This window comes from Hakea prostrata, chromosome 7 (genome assembly GCF_041222555.1).
Source record: "Hakea prostrata isolate BN-2017 chromosome 7, UWA_Hpros_2, whole genome shotgun sequence".
Classification (NCBI taxonomy): Eukaryota; Viridiplantae; Streptophyta; class Magnoliopsida; order Proteales; family Proteaceae; genus Hakea; species Hakea prostrata.
Window position 1 is genome coordinate 34,450,961 of NC_142606.1, and position 12,283 is coordinate 34,463,243.

Consider the following 12,283-nt stretch of genomic DNA (forward strand, 5'->3'; position numbering starts at 1 on the left):
TCGGGGTTGCCACCAGAGTGGGAATTAGAATTTGTGATAGATTTGGTCCTTGGGACAGCTCTAATGTCTAAGGCAGCCCACTACATGGCACCAGTTGATTGAAGGTTCTACTTCATAAGGGATTCATTCAACCCAACATATCTTCAATGGGGGTGCCACTATTATTTGTGAAGGAGAATGCCACCTTGATAATATGCATCGACCATAGGGGACTCAACAAACTTATTGTAAAGAATCGGTATGCACTTCATCCCAGGATAGAAGAAACCTAGTACCAAAGGATATGCTCTGAGCTTGTATGGTGTATATGAAAGGAAGCTGTGATGAGCATCTGTCCTCGATAGTGTTTGCATACAAATAACTATTTTATCTAGCCACCATTATTTTTATTTTATTTTACTCTTTCCTTATTTTCCTTGCCTCTACTCTCACCTTCTTAAATACCCCTCTCAAACTTATATTTGGGTTACAGTTTCTTCTCCTTAATTTGTTGCTTTGTGGGTTTCAATTATTAGACTTAATGCATTTAGGTTTCAAATTTACATGTAATCTCTCTACTGGAATTAGTCATATTTAGTTGTTTACTTCTTTTTAATTAATGCAAGTGTAACTATTAATATTGATCAATGCAAATTTAAGACTCATTCCAATTCAAGTTTGTTAGTGGGATTCTCCTTTCTCTAGGTCTAGCAATTTCCTATCTGGTTTAACCCAAATACGGAAGGTAGAATTTCAAAACGATCAATTTTTCTCTTTCAAGAGTTCAAGTAAATAGCCTTCTTCAATAGTCTTCTCTCTCCCCCTCCAATTACCGCTTCAATCTACCCTTTATGTTCTTAGGTTAGGAATTTACTTTCAGCATTTTGTTATCATTTCCCTTCCCCCATGAGACCTCAATCAAAGATGCCTACAGTATGAATCATTAGGGTTTTTTTTAATTATTAGAGTATGAATGGTTAGGGGGTTTTATTTTAATTCCCAAGTCAGATTTTATTAGATGCATTCTTAGGGCGGTTAGTTTAGTTTAATTAATTAATTAAAAAATCCCATCTCACTGTTGCGTTACCTTAAGAGATTTAAATTAGGAGGTACATCTCCTTGTGTTCGATCATCAGCTACATGATACTTGCTCTTGTGGTTATTTTAATTTCACAAAAAAGTATGTGGCTTCCAGGTAAGTATTATCCAATTGGTTTTTCTCAATTTAGGTAAATTGAAGGGGTTTTTTTTTTAATTGAGAAAAAGAAAAAAGAATTCAATGATACTACTCATAAGTAGAGTAGAAACAAAAATGTATAGTAGTTCCCACTCTACTGTCCGTAGGATTCAATCGTAGGTTGTGCTAAAGACTATACAGATTCCTTTGTTGTCAACTTGTATAGCACCGAGCTATACGGCAACCTTATGGCTTTGGAATCATCATTTCAATATTTGGGGGGAAATTCACTACTTCTGACTTCCCCTTCAGTTTTGATCCCAGGACTCCTTTGCACCTTCTACTTGAGATTGTTGGGCATACTTTGGAACCCATTTTCAAATTAGAGAAAAAAGAGAGATCCATTGTATTTTGTGGCTTATTATTAGTATTGATATTCTTTTCTTTTCATTAGGTGGTTAGCGTATGTGTATCTGCATTTGTGATTCTACCAATCAACTTGTGGGAGTATTTACTGTGACCATAGGTGACATAACTTCACCTAAAACTTTTGAAGGATAGGTTCTACTCTACTAAGACAACACAACCCTCATGCATGAACTTATTTGGAACCCAGGGGAATAACTATGAACTTAAGTCTCAATTCATCACTATGTTATCCCACTTTCATGGGTTGTTCCCAGAAGATGCATATTCATTCTTGAGAGAATTTGAAAAGATATGTGTACTCATTAAGATACAACAATTCAATGATAATGCTACTATATTTAGATGCATTCTCTTCTCACTTAAGGATTGAGCAAAGAAGTGGCTTTGTGGACTACCAACCAATTCTATCACAACTTATAGTCAATTCATAGAGACATTCCTCAAGAAGTTTTTTCCATTATATAAAACAGATAAACTTAAGAGTGATATTATGTAGTTTAGACAGAAGCCACAAGAATCATTTTTCTAAACTTATAAAGAGGTTCCAAGGCCTTCTCCAAGAATGTCCCCATCATGGAATTGAAAAATGGCTTCTTTGCCAAATAATTTGTGATGGGATTGATAATAATAACAAGCAAATGCTAGTCTAAGGTTCCTTCAAGTTTCACTAGTTATTATGATGAAAATGAGGCTTGAGATTTTTTAGTTGAACTAGTTGAAAAGACAAGAGAATGGAAGTCCACTCAAAAGAATGAAAAAGCAATAGGAAGTAGAGGTTCTCATGTTGATGGAATCGCAGCTAAAGAAGCTCATCTTGAAAGCCTCGTTAAGAGGACTGAAGCCATTATTTTCAAAGCACCAAACCCACTCACCACATCAATCACCAAATTCTATGTGTAATTGATGTCACTCACCTAGACACATCATGAAGGAATACCCCAACACCTTTAAGGGCACTACCACAAATGAAAATGTAAGTGCATTTTATTAGAATAATCAGTACAACAATACTTACGATCATAAAACAAAATTCCATTGAAACTTGTGAAATTTCCACCAAATTTTCTCATTTTAGGAACCTCGAAACGAAAAACTAAGGGACAGGAAAAAATCCCAAGTTTCGATAGAAACAGTCGAAATTTTGTCGAAACTTATCAAAACGTCTAAACCTGTCGAAACCTGGTCAGCTGGACCAGCTGGTTCATGAGAAAAAAAAATCCCAAATTTCATGGGAAACATGGGAAATTTCTTGGAAACTTGGAAATTTTCATAGAAACATGAAAAATTTCGTGGAAACCTAGGAAATTTCATAGAAACCTAGGACTTTTTCTTGAAGTTTTGTAGCTTTTCCAAATTTTCAGTTTTTTTGTTTCTTTCATGTTTTCCCAAATACCCCCTCCATCAGGACTTCCCTATCCAAATTGTGTATTCCCTCAAACTGGTATCTTAGGCATATTGATGACCAGATTTATAAAGTTACAGTTGTTGACAACCATAAGCATAAAATGTCATGGGATGTCTATGTTCATTGGTTGGAGGAGAGCATGTTACAGGCATAGTACTACTCAGCTCACATGATGTATTCACTGTTGGCACTCCTTTTGGCATTAAGTTGTACTTTCCTTTTTATTGTTAGTTACTTTGTATTTAATGTTTTGAAGTTAGAAATTATATATTGAATGTTATGTACTTAAGTAGTTAAGTTTATAGTGTACTTCTCGGACAACTCTACATGGATGTTATGTACATTGAATGACATATCTACATTGACTTTTTTTAGCAGAAAACAATCAATGTGTTCTTTATACGCTAATTAGCTTAAATGTAGAGTCTCACCCTAAAATACTCCCTAAAACCTGTCGAAACTTGCATGAAAAAGTCCTAAGTTTTCTCAAAATTTTCTAGTTTCCCACCTAGGTTTCCCATTTTCACCTGATCGAAAGTTAGTTTCCCTCGAATTTTTTTCTATGCCATAGAACAAAATTCCATCGAAACTTGCGGAAATTTCCCATTTTTGGAACCTCGAAACGAAAAACAAGGGGACCGGAAAAAAAAATCCCAAGTTTCGATCGAAATTGTTGAGATTTTGTCGAAACGTCGAAACCTCAAAACTTGGTTCAACCTAGCTAGACCAGCTGGTTCATGAGAAAAAAATTCCCAAATTTTGTGGGAAACATGGAAAATTTTGTGGAACTTGGGAAATTTTGTGAAAACCTGGGAAATTTGGTGGAAACTTCGGAAATTTCGTGGAAACTGAGACTTTTTCCTGCAAGTTTTGTAGCTTTTCCATATTTTCAATTTTTTGTTTCTTTCATATTTCCCCAAGTACCCCCTCCATCAAAACTTCCCCTATCCAAATTAAGTATTCCCTCAGATTGGTTATCTTAGGCATTTTGCTTTCCAGACTTATAAAGTTACAGTTGTCGATTACCTTAACAACCATAGGCATAAAATGTCATGGGATGTCTATGTTCGTTGGTTGGAGGAGGGGATGTTATAGGCATAGTACTACTCGGCATATAGGATGGATCCACCGAGGCACTCCTCTTGGCACTGAGTTGTACTTTCATTTTATTGTCAGTTACTTTGTATTTGATGTTTTGAAGTTAGAAATTATATATTGAATGCTATGTACTTAAGTACTTAAGTTTATAGCGTACTTTTCAAACAACTTTACATTGATGTTATGTACATTAAATGACATATCTACATTGACTTTTTTAGCAAAATATAGTCAATATGTTCTTTATACTCTAATTAGCTTAAATACAAAGTCCCACGCTAAAATACTCCCCAAAACCTATCGAAACTTCATATCGAAACTTGCACAAAAAAGTCCTAAGTTTCCTTAAAATTTCCTAGCTTCCCACCTAGGTTTCCCATTTTCACCTAGTCGAAACTTGAGTTTCCCTCAAATTTTTCTATGTGTCTTCCAATAGGTAGAAGTGAATATCCGTCTTTTGATGCTATGTATCAAATACCCATATATGCAAAGGTCTTTAAAGATCTATGCACTCACAAAAGAATCACTAGTGTTTTCAAAAACATATTCTTGGTAGGTAACATCAGTTCCATAATTACTCAACCTATAACTGCCAAGTACAATGATCCACGGACTCTACCATAGCTTATATCATAGGCAACACTTACATTGAGCATGCCTAACTTGATTTTGGTGCTCTATAAGCAACTAGGATTAGGAAAATTAGAAGCAACTAGAACTACTACTCAATTGATAGATAGGTTAGTTAAGATTCCTAAAGGGATGGTTTAGGATGTTTTACTCAAGGTGAGAGAATTTATTTTTAACCAGTTGATTTTATCGTGTTAGATACTAAGCCTTTCTCAACCAAGAATATGATCTCAAAATTCAAGAAGGCCATGTTTGGCTACAAGTAATGCATTAATCAATTGTTAGAACAACCTCCTATAATTATCCTTTGGAAATCAAACTGTGGAATTTAACGTGTCCAGAATAGGGAAACAACTGCATAGGGACGAAGATACAATATGCTTGTGGAGTTTCTAGATTTTCCTGATGATAGTTAATAACTTTGTTATTGAATTTGACTCGAAATTTCAATAATGTACGGATATGTTGGATGATGATAGTGAAACTTTCTTTTTAGAGGTCATAAATCTTTAAACTCCTCTGTAGCCTAGTGAACCTCTATCGATCTCCATTCTTAAACCCTCAAACATTAAGCCCCCAAGCTAGAATTGAAAGAGTTGTCTTCTAATTTAAGGTATGCTTATCTTCGGACAAGATAATACTCTTCCTATCATTATTGCCTCTTATTTAACTTCTGATCAAAAAGAAGAGTTGATCCATTGTTGAAGGAGGATAAAGAGGTATTAGGTTGGTCTATAGTTGACATCAAAGGTATTAGCCCTTCTGTCGTGCAATATCATTTTCACCTCATGGAAGATATATTGCCCAACATTATTTTGTGAATTCAATAATATTATACATTTGGAACTATCAGGGATCGAGAGGAGAGGTAACTTAGGTGAAGCACAGCGTGCGTGATTTTAACGTAGTTGTTTAGTTTACTTTACTATGCACGTATCTAGCAATAAAAAAATATTTTATTTTGTTGACCAATAGAGATGTCTTGATTTCATTAATATTGCCATATATGATTTTGAATGTGAAATTAGAGTCTCTTGCAATTAAATGAGTTCTCATTTTATTCATATTAATGGGCTGGAGTTTCCTTAATGGGCTCCTTGAGAAGGAATAATAAGGAATTGGAGAATAGGTCATTTTTACTTATGGAAGTAAATGGATTTACATGGGCTCAATATTAATACTAGTTTTATGAATTAGGTGGTGGGCTTGAGAATTGTTAATTTAGAAGTTAACCATGTGGTTTGTGGTTTAGGATTAGCTCATACTGAACCAAGAATATGAGAAACGTATGGTAAGTCCTCTCATATTCTTTGTTAAATCCAATGGGGAAAAAATAAAGAAAAGAGCAGCAATTATGGAGAGCAAGTTAAGAAGTGAGGTTAGAGGACTGTTAATTAGGGATTTTATTTGCGGCGTGGCAAGGATCATGCCATGTGTAAAAATGTGTATCCAACGGTTATAAATCAAAACGCAGGATATAGGTGTAAATACAAATATTTAAATTACACTGAAGACCTTTTATTTTCCTAAATTTGCATTTTAAACCCACAAGCCCACAAACCCCATGACATGCATCCGCTTATAGACCTGAGAGCATTCAGTGCATATAAGTACAAAATACAGTCAAGGCCCTTAATGCATGTCAGAAAAGCATTTAACCCAAAAAAAAAAAAATAATAAATGTCAGATAAACATAAAACCAATTATATGCACTCACATTTGCATTCACAGAATATACATGACCCGAATCAAACCCTAAGATCATACCCACCAAAAGCCCTAAATACCGTAAGGTCGGAATAAGGTGAAGAATCAGAAGAAAATGACGGAAAACAAAACCCTATAAAGTATAGAATACATGAGGAAGCAGAATCGGAAATTTGGAAGAATAAGACGGAATTGTACCAATCTTCTTCGCTTTCGTCTTCGACCTCGGCTGCGACGTCGAAAAACTGGAGTACACCAGAAGTGTTTTTCTTCCGTTTCAAAGATTTGTCCGCATCATCGCGTTTCCTCTTTCCCGACGACCCTTTTGTAGCTACCTTAACGTCCTTCCCTTTTACAGACATTATCTACAGAGACAGGAGGAGAGAGGGGGGGGGAGGGGGAAAGGGGCACCCACAGGGGCGCGCGGGAAGAAGGAGAGGAGGGGGGGGGGGGGGGGGGGGGGGGGGGGGGGGGGGGGGGGGGCCCCCCCCCCCCAGAGAGAGGGGAGAAAAAAAAAAAAGGGGGGGTGGGGGGGGGGGGGGGGGGGGCGCCCCCCGCGGTGGGGGGGGGGGGGGGGGGGGCGGGTGGGTGGGGTGCGTCGCCCGGGGAGGGGGGGCCCCCCCCCCCCCCCCCCAAAAAATAGGGGGGGGAGAGAAAAAAAAAAAGAGGAGGGAGTAATATTATATTTTGGTGGGTAATATTTATTATGGATGTCCATTACCCCAAAGAGATTGTACTTCCAATTGAAGATCTCAATTACCTCGGGATGCAATATTGGTGAAGATCCACCACCATCACAATATTGGCGTCAATATTCCATTCATGACCTCTATCTTGGGCGGCAATCTATTTTCCATATCAGAATATCTTATTGTGTGCAAGAATCATATATTGTATATCCATATCGAGTAGATGCCCTTCTACTATAAATTGTAATGCCTCAATGAATGAATTAGTTCGATTGAACTCATCTTGTCTTTCTTCTTTGTATCTAATATATTTCTCTTTATTTTATAACCGTTATCGCACGATTCCGCTCGAAGAACGAATCCGCGAAGTATTGCGTTTTGAGAAGAAAGGCAAGAGACTATGTATCATTATGTTTTCTATTCCAAAGTGAAAAGAATGATCGACCTCCTCGCCGTTTTTGTAAACAATGGAGTTTACCTTGTCCATCTTGAAATGTAAGTGCATCATGATAAAAGGTATGTGTTTTATTGAATCTAAGAATCAATCAAATAATAAGATATTATGTTGCTTTAACGATTGTGGTTTTATTTATTGTATATAGTGGTTGCTAGCTTGGCACCACAAATATTGTTAAATGCACGAAGTTGCAAGATTTGAAATTGTAAATGAATGGTACAGGATGACAGAAGTTGCAAGATTTGAAAGCGTAAATGAATACGATTCTGAGATGCACATGAAGTTGCAAGATTTGAAAGCGTAAATGAATACGATTCTGAGATGCACATGAAGTTGCAAGATTTGAAAGGAAAGAACGATTCTGGTGCACATGAAGTTGCAAGATTTGAAGCGTAAATAAATACGGTTCTCTGGATGCACATGAAGTTGCAAGATTTGAAAGCGTAAATAAATACGATTCCGTAGTTTTTGAAATTAATTCTCTTTTGAAATTATAAGGAGAAAATATTATTCATGAAAATATCGACAAATTTTCAAGTTTCGATTTGTTGTTACAATAGTAATATTGTAAAAGGAGTTTTAAGAAATACCTGAATGATATCATGCCTATTTGTGGGTGAGTAAAATAATGGACTATTAATGAAAAGTCATGAAGCTCGTCTTATTGGTTCCTGTTCCATTCCCTGAAGTGAATGCAACAATTCATGATATGCCCGAAAGAAGGCAAAATTAAAATTATGGTCATGTTGTGGAAGAGGATGAGACAAAAGACGGAATAATTACCGTCATTATTATGGAAATAAATAAGAGAATAATAATGATTCTCAATATAACAATTCAATGAGTGAAGATAATATTTGTTACCAATGTGGTATGAAAGCCATTAGACATGTATTTGTCATACTCCACAATATTTAATTAAGTTTTGTCAAGCCTTAATTAAAGAAATAAAAATAATGTGGAGATAAATTAGATTTTTCAAAATCATGATACTTGAGCAATTTTTGCCTATAAAAGGAATGATTTTGATGGCCTCACAGATACTACATATCTAGATGCTGCAAACTTCTTTAAAGATAATAGTTGAAGATTTGATTATGTAATTCTTTTCTCTTCAAATCTCATCTCATATGTTAGTTTATCTTAAATTTAATCTTTTTCTTATATAATTTTTTTTTATTGACTTTCTATATATCTTTTAATATATTTTGTTTCATTTTGATGAAGAATTTGAATATTCTCTTATATGCTGTGACGCATATTATACTGAGAGAAAAATATACATATTTCTCTTATTTGATGATGCGGAAGCCAATGTTCATATAAAATCGGTAGTACAACATTGATTGGAAGCTCCCGAAGAGCTAATCTATTATTATCTGGGAGATAAAATTGGTTATAAATAATTCATTATTTTGTAGTAAGTCTCAAAGAAACTTATTAAGTTTCAAGGCTATTTGCCAAAATTATTATCAAATTGAGACTACAAATAATGGTATAAGTAATATCTATACAAAGTTATTAGATATTTCTCCCAATTTGTACTACACGAATATCGCATGGTTGAAACACATGCTTGGGTAAATCAAATGAACATTGATTCCAATAATTTTATTATTTGGCATGACCGGTTGGACCATACCGGATCAAGTATGATGCGAAAAATTATTGAAAATTCAATTGTCATCCATTGAAGAACCAGAAGATTCTTCAATTAAGTGAATTTTCTTGTATTGTTTGTTCTCAAGAAATATTTATTATTAATATTCACCAGCTAAAGTTGAGATTGAACATTCTACGTTTTTGAAGCGTATAGAGAGGGTGAAATGTATGGGCCCATTCACCCATCATGTGGACCATTCAGATAATATATGATTTTAATAGATGCATCTATAAAGTGGTTACATGTATGTTCATTATGAACTCGCAATTTGGTGTTTGTGAGATTGTTTGCTCAAATAATGAGATTGATAGCATAATTTATGAATTATAAGATAAAGGCAGTTTGTCTTGATAATCTTTGGTGAATTTACATCTCGGGCTTTATGATTATTGTATAACAATGAGATTACGGTTGAATAGCTTTGTTACTAATGTTTATATCCAAAATGGTTTGGTAAAATTATTTATTAATTGTCTCCAATTAATTGCTAAACCATTGTTTATGAGAACAAAGCATCATTTGTACGCATCAGGCCAAAAGGTTGTCATAAATTCTCCCTATTACAATTGGCTTATGGTCAGAAGCCAAATATTTCTCATCTTAAAATTTTTGGATGTACGGCTTACGTTCCAATTGTTCCACCACAGCGCACAAAGATGAGTCCCAAAATAAAGTTGGGAATATATGTTGGATATAAATCTCCTTATATAATTCAATATATTGCTAAGGATAGGAGATTTATTTAATGCAATACTTACTGAGTATTATTTTGATGAATTAGTTTTTCCAACATGAGGGGGAGAGAATAAGCGGTTGGAAAAAGAGATTGATTGTATACATTATCATTATCTCATTAGATCCTCATCTGAACACCTTGTGAACTTGAAGTTCAAAGGATAATGCAATAAATATTATAAATCAAGCGCGAGTTCTTTGACTGCTAAGAGTTACTAAATCTCATATTCCAGCTGTAAATGCTTCAATTAGAATTGATGTCACAGCAGGACAATCTATCAGTGCAAATGAAATTAAACCACGTTTAAAATGTGGAAGATCAATCGGTTCCAAAGATAAAATCCTAGAAAAGAAAAGGAGCAAATGATCAAGATGGTCATAATATGGAGACAATTGATTATGAAGATCCTGAAGACATAACTTTCTATAAAACCCCAAAAGAGGTTCAGGTACCTGAAAATAATGAAGAGATCTCGATTAGTTATGTCATTGCAGGAAAAAGATGGAACCGAAAAGATAAAGTTGTCGACAACATTTTTGTATATTATGTTATTGTTGAAATAATACAACAAGACGAGGATCTTGAATATAAATTTGTTGATGAATATAAATCAAGAAATGATTGGCCAAAATGTAGAGACGCAATTCAAGCAGAATTAAATTCGCTGAAAATAAAAGTTTTGGACCGTAGTCCAACATTCGAATGTATAAAGAGTTGGGTACAATTGAGTTTTCTGCGAAAAAATGAAATGAGAAAAAGAATAAAATCGTGATATATAAATCATGAATTATGGCACAAGAATTTTCGCGAGATGCACGGCATTGATTACATGGAAACATGTTCTCTTGTGGTGGATGTAATCACCTTGAGATATCTTATTAATGCGCGGTATATGAAAATTTTGACATGCGTCTAATGGATATTATTACAGACCTATTTATATGGCTCACTCGAGTGTGAAATATATATGAAAATCCTGAAGGATTCAAAATGATGAAGCATATGAAAATTCCTAGGAAGTTTGTTCAATAAGGCTTCAAAGATTATCAAGGCATATATGGTAATCTTCTTAGTGGATATTTACTAATGAAAAGCATAAAAATGATCCAATTTATTACTGTGCCTTTATTAAAGGATATGGATCTAATTTTAGTAAGTATATATGATGATGATTTAAATATCATCGAAACTCTTGAAGAGTTTCCAAAAGCAGTAGATTATTTTAAGAAAGTTGAAATGAAAATCTTGAAAAGACAATGTTTTGTCTTGATTTGTAAATTGAGCATTTGACGAATGAAATATTCGTTCATCAATTAACTTATATAGAGAATATTTTGAAGAGATTTTATCTAGATAAAATACATCCATTGAGTACCCCAATGGTTGTGAGATCGCTCAATATAAAGAAAGATTCATTTCGACCCCAAGAAAACAGATGGAGAATTTCTTGGTCTGAAGTACCATATCTTAGTGCAATTGGGGCATTAATGTATCTTGCTGATAATACATCATCGGATGTAGCATTTTCTATAAGTGTATTAACAAGATTTATTTATTCTCCAATACGAAGACACTGAAATGTTATAAAACATATATTTCAGTATATTTGAGAAATTATTGACATGATATTATTTTATGAATGTGGATATCAACTTACTAGTTTTGCGAGATGCGGGATATTTATCGATCTACATAAAACTAGATCTCAAACATGCTATTTATTTTCAAGTGAATGTTAACTATTTTATATTTGGTTAAGATCAATATACAACACATTCATGAAGCATGCGGTCTTCTACTAGAAGAAGGAATTTCAACAATATTATATAAAGATTATCCTGCATGCAAAGCTCAATTGAAGGGATGATACATCAAAGAAGATAGAACGAAGCATATTTCACCGAAATTCTTCTTCACTCTTGATCTTCAATGAAATGGTGAAATATATGTTCATTGAATTCGTTCAAGTGATAACTTGACAGTTTATTTATTGAGGCGTTGCCTACTTCAAATGTTGAGAAGTTGGTATATGATAATGGAATGTACGTATTCAAAGATACTCAATGATGTTATCATCGGGGGGAGTAAAATACGTCTGCACTCTTTTCCCTAACCAAGGTTTTGTCCCGGGTTTTCTGGTAAGGTTTTTAATGAGGCAGACTACCAATACGTATTATTTAGATATGTATACTCTTTTTCCTTCACTAAGATTTTTTTCCCAAGGGGTTTTTCTTAATAAGGTTTTAACGAGGTACATTATCTATTGATGGACATCCAAGGGGAGTGTTATAAATAATATTTATTATGGATGTC

At 34.4% G+C, this 12,283-nt stretch overlaps 1 protein-coding gene across 4 annotated transcripts in view; it reads right to left on the reverse strand.

Moving 5' to 3' along the window:
• The window catches only part of LOC149010948 (disease resistance protein RPP5-like), a 58,857-nt gene that overhangs the window by 18,246 nt on the left and 28,328 nt on the right, over positions 1–12,283 (reverse strand). Inside the window, exon 1 of one of the 4 annotated variants that reach the window (XR_016174788.1) lies at positions 6,624–6,811. The exons of the other annotated variants lie outside the window; for them this stretch is intronic. The gene's annotated coding sequence lies outside the window, so the exon portion shown is untranslated. Of the gene's footprint in view, positions 1–6,623; positions 6,812–12,283 lie in introns of those variants that run through there. 4 annotated transcript variants of the gene reach the window in all.